At 42.0% G+C, this 18,798-nt stretch overlaps 1 protein-coding gene and 1 long non-coding RNA gene across 3 annotated transcripts in view; one reads left to right on the top strand and one right to left on the bottom strand.

The window, feature by feature from the left end:
• LOC131381112 (uncharacterized) overlaps positions 1-13,121 on the bottom strand; it is a 71,313-nt gene extending 58,192 nt beyond the window's left edge. Inside the window, exon 1 of the long non-coding RNA XR_009209582.1 lies at positions 13,042-13,121. This is a non-coding gene — a long non-coding RNA (uncharacterized LOC131381112). The remainder of the gene's footprint in view (positions 1-13,041) is intronic.
• The window catches only part of ZNF609 (zinc finger protein 609), a 222,964-nt gene that overhangs the window by 39,690 nt on the left and 164,476 nt on the right, over positions 1-18,798 (top strand). The window lies entirely within an intron of this gene.

The raw sequence follows: 18,798 nt of genomic DNA, 5'->3' as shown, positions 1-18,798 counted from the left end.
TGATTTTCTGCTCTGTGCTCTGCTCACCCTGTGCTTTCAGCTGATCCCAGCAGATGCAGTATAAATTGATTTCTCTGTAATTACATCAGCTGCAGCAGGGAATACCTATTTCCATATGTAAGTGTTAATAAATAAAGGCTGGATGTGTATGTTTGGGTGGTGGTGCCCTCTTAGTGCCTGTATTCCAGTGGTAGCTCATGCTTTCTTTGCTGTCGGTATTTTGGTCTTTGCTTCTGTCACATCTGTAGCTCTTAGCAACATCTGGGCTTCTCCAGTAACAGGTCTGTGAGTTTCTTCCACTAATAATACGGTGGCTCATTCCTTTTTACCAGTGGCAGCTGCCAGAGAGGCTGCCTGTGTTTAGGTGGCAGATGCTATAGTCCACTTCAGCAGAGTCAGGTTCCAGCTGGTTACTAGCTTGGCTCATCCTGTGCTGGCTGTGATTTGCTATTTTCTCTCGGGTACAGATGGATAATACTGTTTTAAAGAGGCTTAGGAGTACTAGCAGTTGTTGCTTCTGTTCCAGGCCCATTAGACTGTTCCCTACATCTGGCTTCAAGAAACTCTTGCCATATATCCATATTCATAATCATTATTCTTCCTGCGCTAAAAAGTACTTCTGAGGATGACCTTCATTCTCCTATCTAAATTTGAGAGTACTTGACTCATGTTGCAACCTTCTAAGCCCAGTGGTAGTCTGTGGATGAAAGGATTAATATTGCTTAGCTTTATGTTGGATTTAAGTGTAAATGTCCATGATTGTCTCTAACAGAGAAGCAAATGGAACCCATTTTCTCACATAGAGGTGCAGGGACTGATTGGGTGGCTGCCCTTCAGATTATAATTTGGCTGAAAGATTCAGTATATTCAGCTAAGAATACACCTTGGTGCCAGGGAGTTTTGTCCCTTAATAATGTTGCTTTGCCATATAAGCTTTGCCTCCCAGGGAGACTGTGAGAATGGAGCAGCAGAATGAGAAAGAAAAGGGAAAGAGACTGTGCTTCAGTTTTTGAAAGATAGAGAAAATTGCTGGCAATTACTTTTAGAAGCAGAGAATTTGCTATACAGTTTCATGTAACCATAAGCAAGAACCTGCTTTCTCAATTCCTTCCCCTGTTCCCTCAACCCTTTTGGATAGTCTGGTCCTGAGGGTGCATTTCCATATTACCTTTGGCTGTTGAAATAAATAATTATTTAAATAAATGTTTGGAAGTTGCTAGGAGATTAAAACATGCTGTGCAGGGAGAGAACATTTCTGGACTGGGAGGAGCAGAAGAGGCAAGTTAAAGGAAAGAAAGTTAGGAACCATGCAGAGGAGCAGTTTTTGAGAAACAACAATCTCTCAGTTTGGGGCATAATAGGTGCTCAGTGAGTATTTGATGATTAGTACTATAATTTATAAGCAAAGTCTTTGAAAACTTCCTTAAAATTTTCTCTCTGAGAAATGGGCTTGCCTGTGGTTTGGGACGTTTCTATGTAGGGACAACCAACAGAACCAAAATAGCAAAACAGATGTTTTGATATAATCTAGGAATTGCATCCTCTAAACTGGGAACTGTTATGAAGAGGAAGAACTCATAAAATTTGGGAAGTTTCTTGACTGAAGTCTGTGGTGCAGAGTAGCAGTGTTGACTACTAGCCAATGAGGAAGATTTGAATATTGAAATTACTGGCTGGGCCCGGTGACTCATGCCTGTAATCCCAGCACTTTGGGAGGCCTAGGTGGGCAGATTGCTTAAGCTCAGGAGTTTAAGACCAGCCTAGGCAACATGGTGAAACCCTGTCTCTACAAAAACTACAAAAATTAGCCGGGCATGGGTGGTGTGCACCCATAGTCCCAGCTACTGGGGAGGCTGAGGTGGAAGGATAGCTTGAGCCTGCGAGGTGGAGGTTGCATTGAGCTGAGACGGCACCACTGGACTCCAGCCTAGGCAATAGAGCCAGACCTTGTCTCAAAAAAAAAAGAGAGAGAGAGAAATTATCTATCTCATGTTCTTCTCTCTTGTGAAGGTAGATATCTCAGGCTATGGCCTAGGAAATTTATTATCAGACGATGACGTAGATTTCCCTTCATGGGATCCCACTTTCGCTCAACCATACCTTCCTCTGACAGGGCTCACTCTGTGCTGTTTCCCAGAGTTCTAGGAGAGACCAGAGATGGCTCTTAGCAACTGCTGCTGCTCTGAATTGTTATTGAACACTTCTGCCTCATACTTCCTGCCAGCTGAAGAGATGGGGGAGGGAATGTTGAGGAATAAACAAGACAGAGCCTTCCGGCTCTTGCCTGTTCCCTTGCCTTTAGTTTGATTGATGGGTTGTTAAGTTAGGGATGGAAAGGGAGGTAGTGAGGAGGGCAGGCGCCTGTCTGAGTGTCCTGAGCTTAGTGCTTATGTCGCCATTCTGACAGGCAAGAAAAAAGGAATTTACAAACCACAGATGGCAACGATCTATCTGTGCTGATTTTGTCAGGACTTATGACCAGGAGTTTAAGGTGAGACCCCTTTTCCCCAAAATCATATAAAATAGCCAAGTAGGCTCTAGTAGTTAAAGAAAGGATCTAGAAGTTTCCAACCAGAAGCTCCCCCTCACATGTCTTTAGCTGCTGCTTTTGATCTTGCAAGGCAGGAACACTGCACTTTGCTTTTCCCGTGTTTGAATGTCAGCTTCTGCTGCTTTCAGAATGCCGCATATATTTACCACTTCCCCCATTAGTTTAGGATACAAAGAAAACCATAAAGTGTGCTCTTTGCTCTTTCAACTTCCGATCATGCATGCTATCATATCCTGTGTTCTTAAGAGCATCTCCCTTTGCTATTGGTTTTGTATTCCTGCCCTAATTTGTACCTTCTAGCTCAGTTCTCTTGTATTGCAGTCCCTCATTGCCTAACCAAGGTCAGGTCTCTTTTATTCCTTCTGATCCAAGGCTTTCTTAACGCCTTCTTCCACTAGCTGTTATTTCTCAGCTATTGATGGCAGAGCAGTCAGCTTCGCTTCCTGAAACCAAATGCCCTCAAGATTTTCCTTCATGGAAAACATTAAAAAGAAGTTGATATTTATGTGGGACAGAGTTGCTTTCTGTAACTACAAGCCTTAATTTATTTTTTCATTCAGAAACTCTGTTTTCCTTCTAGGTGTTGTAATTCAAGGCAGTCCCAGAGAAAGATTATCTTGTCCGATTTCCTCATTTTATAGAAGAAACTAAGACCAGTGAGGTCCTGTGACTTGCCCAGCATCTCACAGGTAGTCACTGGCAAAGCCAGATTTGTAGACACCAAATTCTTATGGCATGTTGTTACTCTAGGATTCTTAACAAATCTTTAACTGTCAGGAAGGATTCTCAGTTTTCCCACTTTATTTGTTATTTTCTTAGTATTATTATTTTTGAAATGGAGACTCACTTTGTCACCCAGGCTGGAGTGCAGTGGCACAATCTCGGCTCATTGCAGCCTCTGCCTCTGATTCAATCGATTCTCCTGCCTTAGCTCCCCGAGTAGCTGGGATTACAAGTGCACACCACCATGCCCGGCTAGTTTTTTTTTTTTTTTTAGTAGGGATAGGGGTTCACCATGTTGGCCAGGCTGGTCTCAAATTCTTGACTTCAAGTGATCCACCTGCTTCGGCCTCCCAAAGTACTGAGATTACAGGCATGAGCCACCACACCCAGCCTATTTGCTTATTTTTAAGGCAGGGTCTCGCTACGTTGCCTATGCCGATCTTGAAATCCTGGACTTATGCACTTCTGCCTTGGCCTCACTTATGCACTTCTGCCTTGGCCTCGCAAGTAGCTGGGACTACAAGTGTGTGCCACCACACGCGGCCATTTTTCCAATGTAAAAACTACCTTGAAACATTACATGAAAATGCTTACATACTTCAAAATTGCTTTCACTCCAAAACTGCTTTCAGTTGTTTTTCACAGTGACTTTAACATTGTAGACACTCAATAAACAAAGGATCTTTGAGTTTAGGATTTTAGGTAAGGTAATGAATGATGTTTGCAAAGAACAACCATTACAGCTGGCACTGAACCTATCCTGTTATTTATAAAGAAGGAAAGTTACTTTAAAACTGCTACTTTGAGCTTGACTACTTATGATATATGTGTGTATGTTCTGGAATATTTCATTCAGCCAAATTTTCATTGTAATAATTGAGGAATAGTTCTTTCTTTACTTGGCAATTGCAGGTAAGAAAAAAAACCTGTTCTAGTGCTTCTTTCTTGGACACATCACTAATAGGCAGACCTTCAAATGTATTGTGGATATTACTAAGTATTTTGTAGAGAAGATACACTGTTGGATAATTGTTATCACTTTTCATTCAGTCAGTACATTAATTGAATGCATTTTAGATACTAGGTTTTCTACTTGGTATTGGGTATACAGTGGTGAATAAAACAGAGATGGTCTCTGCTTTTTGAGGAGCTTACAGTTTACCATCTACAGCAGAGTTCCTAAAAGTGTGTCCCATAAAGCCATGTAAATCACCAGAGTATCAAAAATGCATATTCTTGGACCCTACCCTAGATATGCTACATAAGTTTTTGGGGTAAGGGCCCAGAAAGCTGTACTTCCAGAAGTCTCTCCAGATAATTGCTATATACATCAAAGTTTGAGAACCTTTGTGAATTTTCCTTTCAAGATAAGTATTGGGGGCCACTTGTCATTTAAAACACCAGCCTTCTAAACTTGAATTTCACATCAACTCTTACGTATAATTTAGTGGCTAAGAGCGGAAGCTCTAGCCAGGCCGCCTGGCTTGAGCCTGGGAGGTTGAGGCTGCAGTAGTGAGCTGTGATCGCACTAGTGCACTCCAGCCTGGGCAACAGAGTGAGAGTCCATCTCAAAAAAATAATAATAAATTTTTTAAAAACTGTGTTTCCTACCTTTGCACTTATTTACTGAGTGATCTTGACCAAGTTTCTTAATTGTTCTTCCTCAGTTTTCTTATCTGCAAAATGAGAGAAATAGCACCTACATAAGTTTGTATTTATTTATTTATTTATGAGAGGGAGTCTCACTCTGCCGCCCAGGCTGGAGTGCAGTGGTGCAATCTCTGCTCATTGCAACCCCTGCCCTAGCCTCCAGAGTAGCTGGGATTACAGGCATGCACCACCATGCCTGGCTAATTTTTGTATTTTTAGTAGAGACAGGGTTTCATTGTCTTGGCCAGGCTGTTGTTGAGCTCCTGGGCTCAAGTGATCCACCCGCCTTGGCCTCCCAAAGTGCTGGGATTACAGGCGTGAGCCACCACACCCGGCCTAAAGGGCGGGCGGATTACCTGAGGTCGGGAGTTCGAGACCAGCCTGACCAACATGGAGAAACCCCGTCTCTACTAAAAATACAAAATTAGCCAGGCGTGGTGGTGCATGCCTGTAGTCCCAGCTACTCAGGAGGCTGAGGCAAGAGAATCACTTGAACCTGGGAGGCAGAGGTTGCAGTGAGCCGAGATTGTGCCATTGCACTCCAGCCTGGGCAACAAGAGCGAAACTCTGTCTCAAGAAAAAAAAAAAAAAGTTTGTCTTTAGATTAAGTTAGCTAATTCATATAAAACACTTAGTGCCTGGCACGTAGGAAGCATTCAATAAATATTAGAAAAAAGAAAAATACAGTTTGAGTGGAAATTGGTCTTAGTCTGTCCTAGGCAATAATGTACTGAAATACAACAACATTCCACTTTACAGGAATCCCAGTATGAATAGATACACATGTTAGCTAAGACTTTTAGCACTATGGTTTGAAGAAGTTCCAAATCTAGGCTGGGAAATTTTCATGGTGGTGATGTGTTCTAAAGCCCCTGATAATTATAGTTGGAGGTGGGGGGAAGACCAAAAGTTAGCTTAGGGCATATTGAAGTGGCCTGTTGAATTTCAGACTTCATATGAATCGAGCTTCTTTTCTGGCCATATGCCTGGTATGGGATTGGGTATGTTGGATGGATGTTACTGTAGTTTTGCCGGCATATGCAATCTCACAGATACTGGAGTAGCGCTAAGTGTTTTTGTTTCTACACAAGACTGCATGGAAAAAATCTAAGTCTTAGCCCTTAATCTTCCTCCCCCAGTGTGAACTTGTATTTTTGCCATTTGGATATAAGAGCTTTTACCAGCAGAGCTCATCCAGGGAGGCAGCAGGGCTTGGTCTTTCAGGCTGGAGGTGGCAGTAACATACACAGCTGAGATCCTGCCACTGCTGGCTGTCTGAGCCCTCTCTCTGTGGTTTTCACTCTTCAAGCCATGCTTGAGTAACCCGCCTCCAGAGCTGCTGACAGGGCTGTGTTCAGAGGCCTTGGAAATTACACTGTTCATTTCCTTATCATCCCCTGACCTGCAGTGCAGAGCCTTCTGGTGCAGGAACAAGGCAGAAAAAATCCAGACGGCTCCCAGCCAGCATGTGTCAAGAGCTACAAAGAAGGAAATTGGACTTGCTCACTTAAAAACCATGGGGTTAGGCTTTGATTTTCAGTTCCTGCAGAGAGTTATTTGTGTGTATGAGCATGTTCTATCTCTGTGTATATGTATAGAATGAGTCTGTGCATGGCAAAGCTGTGGAGGAGGACCATCTGAAAGTAGAGAGCAGAGGGAAGATGGCTTTTCTCTTCAGTTAATTTCCCAGTTGTGCCATTGGGGTGGGCCTGGAACCATTAGCATCAGGGAGGTGCCAGACCATATTAATATTTTAATATATATTTCGCTCGGTACAGTTTAGTCATGGTTCAGAGCACCCACAGAAGAACCTTTCCTGGCTGACCAAGGAGACATTTTTAACAAATCCTATTCCCTAAAGTCATTCATCCTAGATGACGTTGACATAATCAATATTTAAGCTGCCTAAGAAAGTGTAGACTTTGGGTCAGTCCTGGGTAAGTGCAGTAGCTCTTTTGAGGTGAAGGATAGTGTGATAAAAGAGAGACCTTTGTGATAGCTAAGGTGAACTAAGGAGGAATTTGGAGCATTTTGAGATTTTCTGTTCATAGGGCAAAGTTCTTTTTTTTTGTTGTTTTTTTTTTTGTTTTTTTTTTTTTTTTTTTTTGTTGTTTTTTTTTTTGTTTTTTTTTTTTTTTTTGAGAAGGAGTCTCGCTCTTTCACCCAGGCTGGAGTGCAGTGGCGCGATCTCGGCTCACTGCAGGCTCCGCCCCCCGGGGTTCACGCCATTCTCCTGCCTCAGCCTCCCGAGTAGCTGGGACTACAGGCGCCCGCCACCTCGCCCGGCTAATTTTTTTGTATTTTTAGTAGAGACGGGGTTTCACCGTGTTAGCCAGGATGGTCTCGACCTCCTGACGTCGTGATCCGCCCGCCCCGGCCTCCCAAAGTGCTGGGATTACAGGCGTGAGCCACCGCGCCCGGCCATAGGGCAAAGTTCTATTATATTTTAAGAGCCCATCCTTGTTTTGGGGGTTGGTATTACAAAGCAATCTACTTTTCTTTTGGCATCTGTTGCTCAAGGAGGCCCAAAGGAAAGACTTCAGGCTGAAGTAAAATGTGAGCGGTAAGAAGTTCTTAGCAAAGTTTACAAACATTCTGTCCTTAATTTTCCTTTTTCTGGATTTCATGTGCCTTCATGTTAGTGGTGCCATTGAAGCCTTTGTGAAGTGGGGAGAAAAAAAATAAATCTTTAAGCTGTCAGACCCTGGAGGTGTTTTAAACCCTAAGTGTCTGTCTTGTTGAAAGTACTCTGTAGAGAAGTGTCTTCACATGAGGTGATAGCTAAGGTGAGAGGGGATTACTTCCTTTTCCCTTCATATAAATTAGTGGGCCCTGTATCAGCAGCATCTGAGAATTTGATAAAAATTTGGATCTCAGACCTCCTCCCAGGCCCTAAAGGTAGAAACTCTAGGCTTGAGACCCAGCAAATTTTTTTTTTTTTTTTTTTGAGACAGGGTCTCACTTTGTTGCCCAGGCTGGAATACAGTGGCACAATCAAGGCTCACTGCAGCCTCAATCTCCCATGCTCGAGTGATTCTCCTACCTCACTTCCTACCTCCCCAGTAGCTGGGACTACAGGTGTGTGCCATCACGCCCAACTAATTTTTAAATTTTTTTAGAGACGGGGTCTTATATGTTGTCCAGGCTAGTCTTGAACTCCTAACCTCAAGTGATCCTCCTGCCTTGGCCTCCCAAAGTGTTGGGATTACAGGTGTGAGCCACTGTGCCCAGCTGAGACCCAACAATTTGCATTTTAACATTAGCTGTCCTGTTGATTGTGATACACACTAAAGTTTGATATCTACTATTGTAGAGCACCCTTCCTTCTTAATAGTGAAATTGAAATTACCAAAAACTTTAAAATGTAATGCTGGGCAGTAGGTATGATTTTTTTCTTTTAAAGATATCCGTATATATCTTTAACTCTTTGTGGACAAACTGACAGTAACCTAAAATTGGAATGAATATCTAAGGGCTTAGGACTTTGAGAGTAGAAGAGCAGAAAAAACATTCAAATGAGACCCACTTTTCTCATCTGAATGGAGGAAGTAAATAATAGTACTGACCTCATAGGGTTATTGTGAGGATTAAATGAGATGAAAAGATGTTAAGCACTCAGCACAGTGCCTAGCATTATAGTAAGTAACCAATAAATGTTAGCTGTTGCTGATGTTACTGTTCTTAGCTTTGAGGTGCGAGGTCATTGTGAAATTAAAGAGAAAGGATATCCTTAGAGACTTTGAAGAATTAATCCCCTGAAGGCTTTGGAAAACAATGAATTTATGATAGCTAATCTTCCAGCTCCTACTGATTTCCAAGAAGGCTTCAGGGAGAGATTGATTTAGAGCATTTGGAGACATTGAAGTTTGGGGTTTTGTTGTTTGATTGGTCAGTTTGGAAGTGTTTGTTGGACTTCTTTTGGCAGAGGGCTGATCTCAGGTTGAGAACCATGGCTTTTGTTTATTCTCCATTAAGGTCAGTTTCTTTGGTATATAACCAGCTTCTTCTGAATTATTTTCCTAAGAATTGAAATGAAGATAACATGATTGTTTTCATACAGGAAGTTTCTTTCCTGTCTCTGCTAATCCTTGTAAGGTACAGACTTTAGCCTTTTGAAGGGATTAGCAGAGGTAGCCAGAACAGTCAAGAGAAGAATGAGGATTGAAGTACTGTAGTCCCCCGCACCTTATCCTTGCTTTTGCTCTCTGTGATTTCAGTTACCCTCAGACAACCAAGATGTGAAAATATTAAATGGAAAATTCCAGAGATAAATAAGTCACTAAGTTTTAAACACTACAGTATTCACCCCATTTCATCTCATCACATAGGCATTTCATCATTTCATCATCACAAAGAGGGTGAGTACAGTACAATATTTTGATAGAGAGAAAGAAAAAGACACCATATTCACATAACTTTCATTACAACACATTGTTACAATTTTTTTTTTTAGTTTTTTGTTTTTTTTTTTTAACAGACAGGGTTTCCCTCTGTTGCCTAGGCTGCAGTGCAGTAGTACGATCACAGCTCACTGCAGCCTCAAACTCCTGGCCTCAAGTGATCTTCCTGCCTCAGCCTCCCGAGTAGCAGGGACTGCAGGCATATATCACCACATCAGGCTAATTTTTTAATTTTTTTTATACAGGTGGGATCTCGCTGGTTGTCCAGGCTGGTCTGAAACTCCTGGGCTCAAGTGATTCCCCCTGCCTCAGCCTCCCAAAGTGCTGAGATTACAGGTGTGAGCCACCATGCTCACAACCTGTGTCTTACTGCTCACACCTGCTCTTACTGTGTCTAATTTATAAATTAAACTTTATCATAGGTACGTATGTAGAGGAAAAAACCTAGTATATGTAGGGTTCGATAATATCTGCCATTTCAGACATCTACTGGGGGTTTTTGAATGTATGTCTTGTGCTTAAAAGGAGGCTACTACTTTTTTGTGAGGAAATAAAAAAGACAGTTTTTAGATGTTTTGAGGTGATCAGGTTTTACCCTGAAATGTTTGTTGTCCATTGGGACATGACAATTTGACTGTGCACCTGTGAAATACTCTAATTGCTTTTTAAATTTAAGACTGCTGGGTTACAGCCCTAGTGGCAAATACTAGATTATGTTTTGATGAGCCAGACCTGGGCATTAAATCCTTTCTTGGGCTCTGTTTTCATTTGGTAATGAGTTCTTTTTTATTTTTATCTTTTATTATTTTATTTTACAAGTTTCCACATAGCGTTGATTTTTTTTGTTTGTTTTTGGTTCCTTCATTGTAAAAAGTTTTTATAAACTGGTACCTAACTCACCCAGCTCAGAGTTGATATTTCCTGGCTTATGTGTTGCTTTTTTTTTTTGTTGTTTCTTCACAAGTCAGGTACTTAGTTCCGCACTGAATCAAACCTTAGTGAAAGATAACAGAGTGTTGTAGAAACGAGGTATAGAGGCTGGGCACATGGCTCACACCTGTCATCCCAGCACTTTGGGAGGCCGAGGCGGGTGGATCACCTGAGGTCAGGAGTTTGAAACCAGCCTGGCCAACATGGTCAAACTCCGTCACTACTAAAAATACAAAAACTTAGCCAGGCATGGTGGTGTGATGGAGTGTGCCTGTAATCCTAGCTACTTGGGAGGCTGAGGCAGGAGAATTGCTTGAACCTGGGAGGAGGAGGTTGCAGTGAGCTGAGAACACGCCACTGCACTCCAGCCTGAGCAACAACAGTGAAACTTCATCTCAAAAAAAAAAGGAGGTATACATAGTCATCATACTTAAGACCAACCAAATCAGCATACTGAATGTATCTATAACATCTGAATGTTACGGACATTAACATTCAGGTTGCAGAGTTTCTTGGTCATGAGACAGCTTAGGGTACATGTCAGAGTCATTTCTGGAGCTTTTACAAAGTATAAAGTGTCCTACTGGATAAAATCTTTGTGGCTAGAGACTCCAAGCATGTAATTTTTTTTTTTTTTTTTGAGACGGAGTCTCGCTCTGTCGCCCAGGCTGGAGTGCAGTGGCGCCATCTAGGCTCACTGCAACCTCTGCCTCCTGGGTTCAAGTGATTCTTCTGCCTCAGCCTTCTGAGTAGCTGGGATTACAGGCACACTCCACCACGCCCAGCTAATTTTTGTATTTTTAGTAGAGACGGGGTTTCACCATGTTGGCCAGGATGGTCTTAATCTCCCGACCTCGTGATCCACCCGCCTCAGCCTCCCAAAGTGCTGGGATTACAGGCATGAGCCACCGCGCCCTACCTACTTTTTTTTTTTTTTAAGTTCAACAGGTGCTTGTAATGTTCTTCTTGGTTAAAAATCACTATCATGTGAAAAGGACTCTCCTTTTTCATTGCTCAGTCTATAGGATGCTTATATTCGGGTCAGGCATTTCGGAATTCAACTATCATTAACCTGATTTCTCATTATCACCTTAATTAGGAGAATTAATTGTTGAATTTCTGACAGCCTTTAAGGTAGAGCATCCATATTTGTGTTACTAATTCAGTTTTAAATTATTGTTCCAGGCCGGGTGCAGTGGCTCACGCTTGTAATCCCAGCACTTTGGGAGGCCGAGGCGGGCGGATCACGAGGTCAGGAGATCGAGACCACGGTGAAACCCCGTCTCTACTAAAAATACAAAAAATTAGCCGGGCGTGGTGGCGGGCGCCTGTAGTCCCAGCTACTCAGAGAGGCTGAGGCAGGAGAATGGCGTGAACCCGGGAGGCGGAGTTTGCAGTGAGCCGAGATTGCGCCACTGCACTCCAGCCTGGGTGACAGAGCGAGACTCCGTCTCAAAAATAAATAAATAAATAAATAAATAAATAAATAAATAAATAAATAAAAAATTATTGTTCCAGAATTTTTAAGGCAAATTTAAGCAAAATTCTTATGAGTAGATATATTTGCCACATATAGGCTATTTGTGCTTTTTTTTCTATGTAGATTAGAAAGGGGCAGAAGACAGATTTCGATAATCAAAATTTATGGCTAATCCAAACCAGTCTCTTTTCTCATTGGTTTGTGAATGTATTTCTGTGCTTATATTGGATAATAGGTGTCCCTAATTTTCTGGAAATTCATGACATTATAAAATAATGTAGCAATACAAAAAAGACCTTATTCCTGAGTCTGCTTCTAGATGCATTCAAAGTAAACATGCTGTTTTAGGAAGAGGAAATATCACGTCACAGAAATAGAACAAGCCCCTTATATCGTAGTTCTTTGTTGTTGATTTTTTTTTTTAAATAAATACAATTTCTTTGAAATCAAAAAGAGCATTAATGTTCTGGGGTATAAAGTATTTTCTTGCTGAGATTTTAAGTCTTATGCCTGAAGAAGAGTAATTAGAATGCTAATTGTTACCAGAGATGAACACATACCTAATTGTGCAGCAAACTCATACTTTTTAAAAAAAAACTTTTAGGTTTAGGGATACATGTTGCAGGTTTGTTAGATGGGTAAATTGTGTGTCACATGGGTTTGGTGTGCAGATTATTTCCTCATCCAGGTAATAAGCATAGCAAACTCATACTAGAAAACATTGTGGTGTGTCATATTTTAGCCAAAATAATAGTTACATAACCTTAAATTCTCATAATAAAATTTAAATAATAAATAACTTAATATAAAAATTTAAAATTTTAAGTATGGTTTTTAGTACTGGTACATGCATTACCTATGTTCTCAGAATTTATATTAATTTGTACTTTAGATGGATCTTTTTTTAGGTTTTGGAGTATCTCAAATTCATATACCACTGTGAGTAGGAGGAGAAAAAATTGGCAAATGTGGGGAAAAACTCATCATACAAAGTGACTACACATTTATATACACCATATTAGACTAGATCTTAATTTCATCACTATGCAGATTCCTAAACATCTGGTAGAGTGTCTGTTTTAGATAAAATACGCCATAAGGCATTTTTCATTTTGCTTGTACATATGTGCTTGGAGTGAGAATGTAGGGATTTGAAATCAAACAAGCTGATTGCTTATTACAATTTCAGAAGGAGACTGAGAAATTCTTTCATTTTTGTTTGCTTCTAGTATCTCTCCTGTCCTTTCCCATCTCTTACAAGGATTAGGTTCTAAAGTCAAGGTGTGAGGCACTCAGTCAGAAGTTACCTGCAGAATTTCTTAGGATGATTTCTTGAAGATTGACATACTGGCTCCATGAATTCAACACGATCAGTTTTTTCTTTAGCATTGAGACAAGCCATTATTTCTTCAGCTGAGGTCCCCACGTAAGAGCTGACTTGTGTGAGAGCTAGACTGTATTAATGAAAAATATGTATTTGTAAATACTAGAATCACCCTAAGCCTAGTAAAATGCTTATATTATGAGAGGCACATGGGAGTGGAAACCAGATTAAGGAACGTTCAGCCAGTTGGCTGGGCAAGGTGGCTTACACCTGTAATCCCAGCACTTCAGGAGGCCAAGGTGGGAGGATTGCTTGAGCTTAGAAGTTCAAGACCAGCCTGAGCAACATAGGGAGGCCCTGTCTGTACAAAAAACTAAAAAATTAGCTGGGTGTGGTGATACATGCCTGTGGTCCCAGCTACTTGGGAGACTGAGGCGGGAGGATCACTTGAGCCTGGGAGGTCGAGGCTGCAGTGAACCATGATCATGCCACTGCACTCCAGCCTGGGCAACAGAGCAAGACCCTCAAAAAAAAAACAAACAAACAAAAAAAAACGCCAGTTCAAATCTCCTATCTCTGGCTTCCTCCAGAGCATATACTCAATAAGCAGAACAGTTGTGAGGCCCAAACCATTCAAATTGGTTTTTGTTCCTTTCTTTCTTTTTTTGCCAGTTACATATAGTTGATTTTATAATGTTAAATTTTTTTTTTTTTTTTTTTTTTTGGAGATGGAGTCTCGCTCTCGCCCAGGCTGGAGTACAGTGGTGCGCTCTCGGCTCACTGCAAGCTCCGCCTCCCGGGTTCACGTCATTCTCCTGCCTCAGCCTCCCGAGTAGCTGGGACTACAGGCGCCCGCCAACACGCCTGACTAATTTTTTGTCTTTTTAGTAAAGACAGGGTTTCACCATGCTAGCCAGGATGGTCTCGATCTCCTGACCTCATGATCCGCCTGCCTCGGCCTACCAAAGTGCTGGGATTACAGACGTGAGCCACCGCACCCGGCCTATAATGTTAAATATTATCCATTTAGTATACAAAGGTATTTTATGACAATAGAGCAAATCTCAGGATCCAGATTCTCTGTGTAGTGGAAACTTTGGGTCCAAGGAATGAATATAGCTTAATGTAATGATAATTTGTAGTATTTACATTTCAGTTCCAACTTTCATGTTCTTCACAGTGTCCACAAATTCCTTCCCTTTATTTCTGTGTGGTAACCTCAGATCTTTTTTTTTTTTTTTTTTTTTTTGAGACGGAGTCTCGCTCTGTCGCCCAGGCTGGAGTGCAGTGGCGCTATCTCGGCTTACTGCAAGCTCCGCCCCTAGGGTTTGCGCCATTCTCCTGCCTCAGCCTCCCGAATAGCTGGGAATACAGGCGCCCGCCACCACGCCTGGCTAATTTTTTGTATTTTTAGTAGAGACGGGGTTTCACCGTGTTAGCCAGGATGGTCTCGATCTCCTGACCTCGTGATCCGCCCACCTCGGCCTCCCAAAGTGCTGGGATTACAAGCGTGAGCCACCGCGCCCAGCCTTAACCTCAGATCTTATCGTTGAATTGAACAAGAACTATCATGTAGGCAGAGCTGTTCTTTTACCAACATAAATATTTCTGAGCCTAGTTTTGCTTTCTTAGGCCCAGTGCCTTTGGTAGGTCCTTTGAGGTATACCTTCCACCTTCTACCCTTTTCTCACTTTCACCTTTAGATTCTATCTAAACTATGGCTTTTTTTTTTTTTTTTTTTGAGACAGAGTCTCTCTGTCGTCCCAGGCTAGAGTGCAGTGGCGCAATCTGGATTCACTGCAACCTCTGCCTCCCCGATTCAGGCAATTCTCCTGCCTTAGCCACCCCAGTAGCTGGGATTACAAGCATGCACCACCACACCTGGCTAGTTTTTGTATTTTTTGTAGAGATGGGTTTCACCCACACTTGAGGCTGGCCCCAAACTCCTGGTCTCAAGTGATGCTCCCGCCTCGGCCTCCCAAAGTGCTGGGATTACAGGTGTGAGCCACTGCACCCACCCTTTTTTAAAAAATTTTTAAATCCTGCTTTAATTTTTTGTTGTTGTTATTTCTGAAATAACATTTTACATTTGTTGTTGGTCTTAAGCAAATGGGATTATATTTAATTACACACATTTAGGAAGGGCTTCTCCTTCCTTCTCAAATAAAAATAACCAGGAAAAAGCAGTCGTTTTCATATGTTCTACCTGGGACATTCATTATAGTCTGGGTACAGCATTGTCTGTGTCTTGAAAACTACTGTACTACCTTTGACAGTGAGGTGTTTTACCCATAGTTCAAAATTGCTGTTACTGCCTAGAGATGACACTGCTGTGAATAGTATACCTTATTTGAAGGCTTGGTGCTTTTAGGCATGGACTGGTGGCATCTCTTGGACAAGGCATTGCAATTACCCTGGAGGACTGGCCAAACAGAAGTTTTCATGTTGAAAAGCTGAGTAAAAATGACTCTGGGTGTAGGCCAATATAGCATCACTCGGGAAAAAGAAAAGCATAATATGCCTCTCCCTGGGAAGCAGTTTGGCCAGGGCAAAGCTCCCAGAAATGGAAATTTAAGCTTATTCATTTGGGAAACTCTTGGTATTTGCCCCTCAGCCTTTGTGAAATGGATCTTCTTTTTAAAGGGGTGAGGGGTAGGATAGAGGAGACTTAAAGGCTTAAAATAATGTCCCCTCTGAACCATCTAATCACCTCCTTAGAACTAAGCAGGTAAGGCCAGGCACGGTGGCTCACGTCTGTAATCCCAGCAATTTGGGAGGCCAAGGCAGGTGAATAACCTGAGGTCAGGAGTTCGAGACCAGCCTAGCTAACATGGTGAAACCCCATTTCTACTAAAAAATACAAAAAATTAGCCGGTCGTGGTGGCACACGCCTGTAATCCCAGCTACTCGGGAGGCCGAGGCAGGAGAATTGCTTGAACCTGGGAGGCGGGGGTTGCAGTGAGCTGAGATCACGCCATTGCACTCCACCTTGGGCAACGAGGGCGAAACTCCGTCTCAAAAAAAAAAAAAAAAAAGAACTAAGTAGGTAAATGTCCTCATGTCACAGAAGATCGACTTGTTTAGAAACCAAGTTAGGTAGGGCTGTCTGTAGTTGGTAGTAAATTATCAGCCTGAAGTAGCATTCAGGCCAGAGAAAAGTCTGGGAAGACAGTTGGAAAATAAAACCCCAATGACATTTTCATATTTGACTAAAATTTTCAGATCTCTCACTGTTCTTATTCCTTAGTCATATTTCACCCTCCTTCCTGTTTTACATCTAATAACCTGAAGCAGAAAAGGGCCAGGCCAATCCTACTTTAATCTCTTCCATTCCCCTGCCCCCATGGAGTATATTTTTTAATTTTTAAAATTTATTTGTATTTGTTTTTTGTTTATTCAGTCTTGCTGAGTTAAGCAGAAACCTCATAGAGGTTAGGTTTTTTTGTTTGTTTTTGCTTTGTTTTGAGACAGAGTCTTGCTCTGTTGCCCAGGCTGGAGTGCAGTGGCGCGATCTCATCTCACTTTAAGCTCCCCACCTCCTGAGTTGAAGAGATTCTCCTGCCACAGCCTCCCAAGTAGTTGGGATGACAGGCATGCGCCACCACACACATCTGGATAATTTTTGTATTTTTGGTAGAGATGGGGTTTCACCATGTCGCCCAGGCTGGTCTCAAACTCCTGAGCTCAAGTGATCCTCCTGCCTCAATCCTCCAAAGTGTTGGATTACAGGTGTGAGCCACCATGCCCACCCAAATAATACTTTTAAAGAAAACTTAGATTTTTATTGTGGTGCCACTATATACTGATCACTCATTAAGAATATATATATATATTTAATCTTGTATTGATCTTATCTTAGGGATGGTTCCTTATAATTGCATTTATCCTGCTTATGTGTTTCTGTATCTTTCAGAACCATTTCCAGAATTAATCAGGCTACCGAACAATAAGTCCGGTCTTAGCTTATCAACTCTCAGGATGATTCTGATTTTAAAAATTTTCACCAGGTTCCAGCAGTCCCTTATACTATATCAATTTCTTCTCTCCTTAACCCCTACTCTGGAAACCTTTTACTTGATATTGTTTGTCTGACTCTTCCTTATTTAATTGGGAGTTTTAAGCTTCTTGCTTTAATAATATAGCATTAGCTGATTTTAAAATTACCTCTGGGCTGGATACGCTGGCTCACGCCTGTAAACCCAGCACTTTGGGAGGCCGAAGCAGGTGGATCACCTGAGGTCAAGAGTTCAAGACCAGCCTGGTCAACATGGTGAAACTCCATCTCTACTAAAAAATACAAAAATTAGCTGGGTGTGGTGGTGCATGCCTGTAGTCCCAGCTTCTCAGGAGGCTGAGGCAGGAGAATCACTTGAACCCGGGAAGTGGAGGCTGCAGTGAGCCGAGATCATGCCACTGCATTCCAGCCTAGGCGACAGAGGAGGATTCTGTCTCAAACAAAACAAAATTCCCTGTGATTCAACAGATCCTATATGGGATGCTTTATAACAAAATTAATGTTTTTCTGGACTTACAGGTTGGAGGCATATCCTAGTCAAGCAGTTCAAATTTATGGATACTCATTTAGTTCATCCAACAAATAATTATTAAATAACTACCATGTGCTATGCAGTGTGCTGGCACTTAGGATAAAGAGTTGAAGCCAGGCATGGTGGCTCACACCTGTAGTTCCAGCTACTTGGAAAGCTGAGGTGGGAGGTTCCTGTGAGCCCAGGAGTTCAAGTCCAGCCAGGACAACATAGCAAGATCGCATCTAAAAAAAAAATAAAAGTTAAATGGATGTGGTCTCTGCTCTGTGGAGTGTGTGTGTATATATATGATATATAAATAAAAAATTATTTATATTATATATATTTTAGACGCTCTGTCACCCAGGCTGGAGTACAGTGGCACAATCTTGGCCCACTATAACCTCTGCCTCCTGGGCTCAAGTGATCCTCCCAACTCAGCCTCCCAAGTATCTAGGACTACAGGTGTGTGCCACCACACCTGGCCAATTTTGGATTTTTTGTAGAGACAGGGTTTCACCATGTTGCCCAGGCTCACCATGTTGAACCCCTGGGCTCAAGTGATCCACCCGCCGTGGCCTCCCAAAGTGCTGGGATTACAAGCGTGAGCCATCGTGCTGGGTTCCTGGAGTTTATATTCTAATGGGGGAGACAGATAAATTGGTTATTATAACAAACTTTGATGAGTAATGATAACATAGGGTATTGTGGGTGCACATAGCAGTGGTGGCCAGAGTATAGTGTAGGATCAAGGAAGATCTCTGCTCAAAAGAGGTGACAGAGATCTCTAACCTCTCTGATAGTTAAACGGAGACCCAAAGGGATAAGCAGGAATTAGACAGGTGATGGGAGAGAGGGCAAAAGGCTTGTGCCAGGTGAGAGAATAGCATAATCAAAGGCTAAGTGGTAAGACTAATCTTGAAGCATGAGAAGAACTGGAAGAAGTTCACTATGACTGGAGGAGGAGGAATAGAATGGTAAGATGAGGCTGGAGTGCTATGGGGTCAGATAGTAGAAGGCCTTAAAAGCCTTGTTAAAGGATTTGGATTTCATCCTAACATCTGCAGAAAACTATTGTTAGATTTTTTAGTGGATTACAGTGATTGATTTTTGAGTTTTTGAAAAATTACTCTTGATGTCATCTGCAGAGTGGATTGGAGAGCAAGATTGGAGGCATTTAGGAAGCTGTTAGCATAGTTAGCATAGACCCATTA

Source organism: Hylobates moloch, unplaced genomic scaffold, assembly GCF_009828535.3.
Source record: "Hylobates moloch isolate HMO894 unplaced genomic scaffold, HMol_V3 SCAFFOLD_14, whole genome shotgun sequence".
Classification (NCBI taxonomy): domain Eukaryota; kingdom Metazoa; phylum Chordata; class Mammalia; order Primates; family Hylobatidae; genus Hylobates; species Hylobates moloch.
The sequence above is the reverse complement of the archived record's forward strand: the minus strand, read 5'-3'. Positions and strand labels throughout refer to the sequence as shown.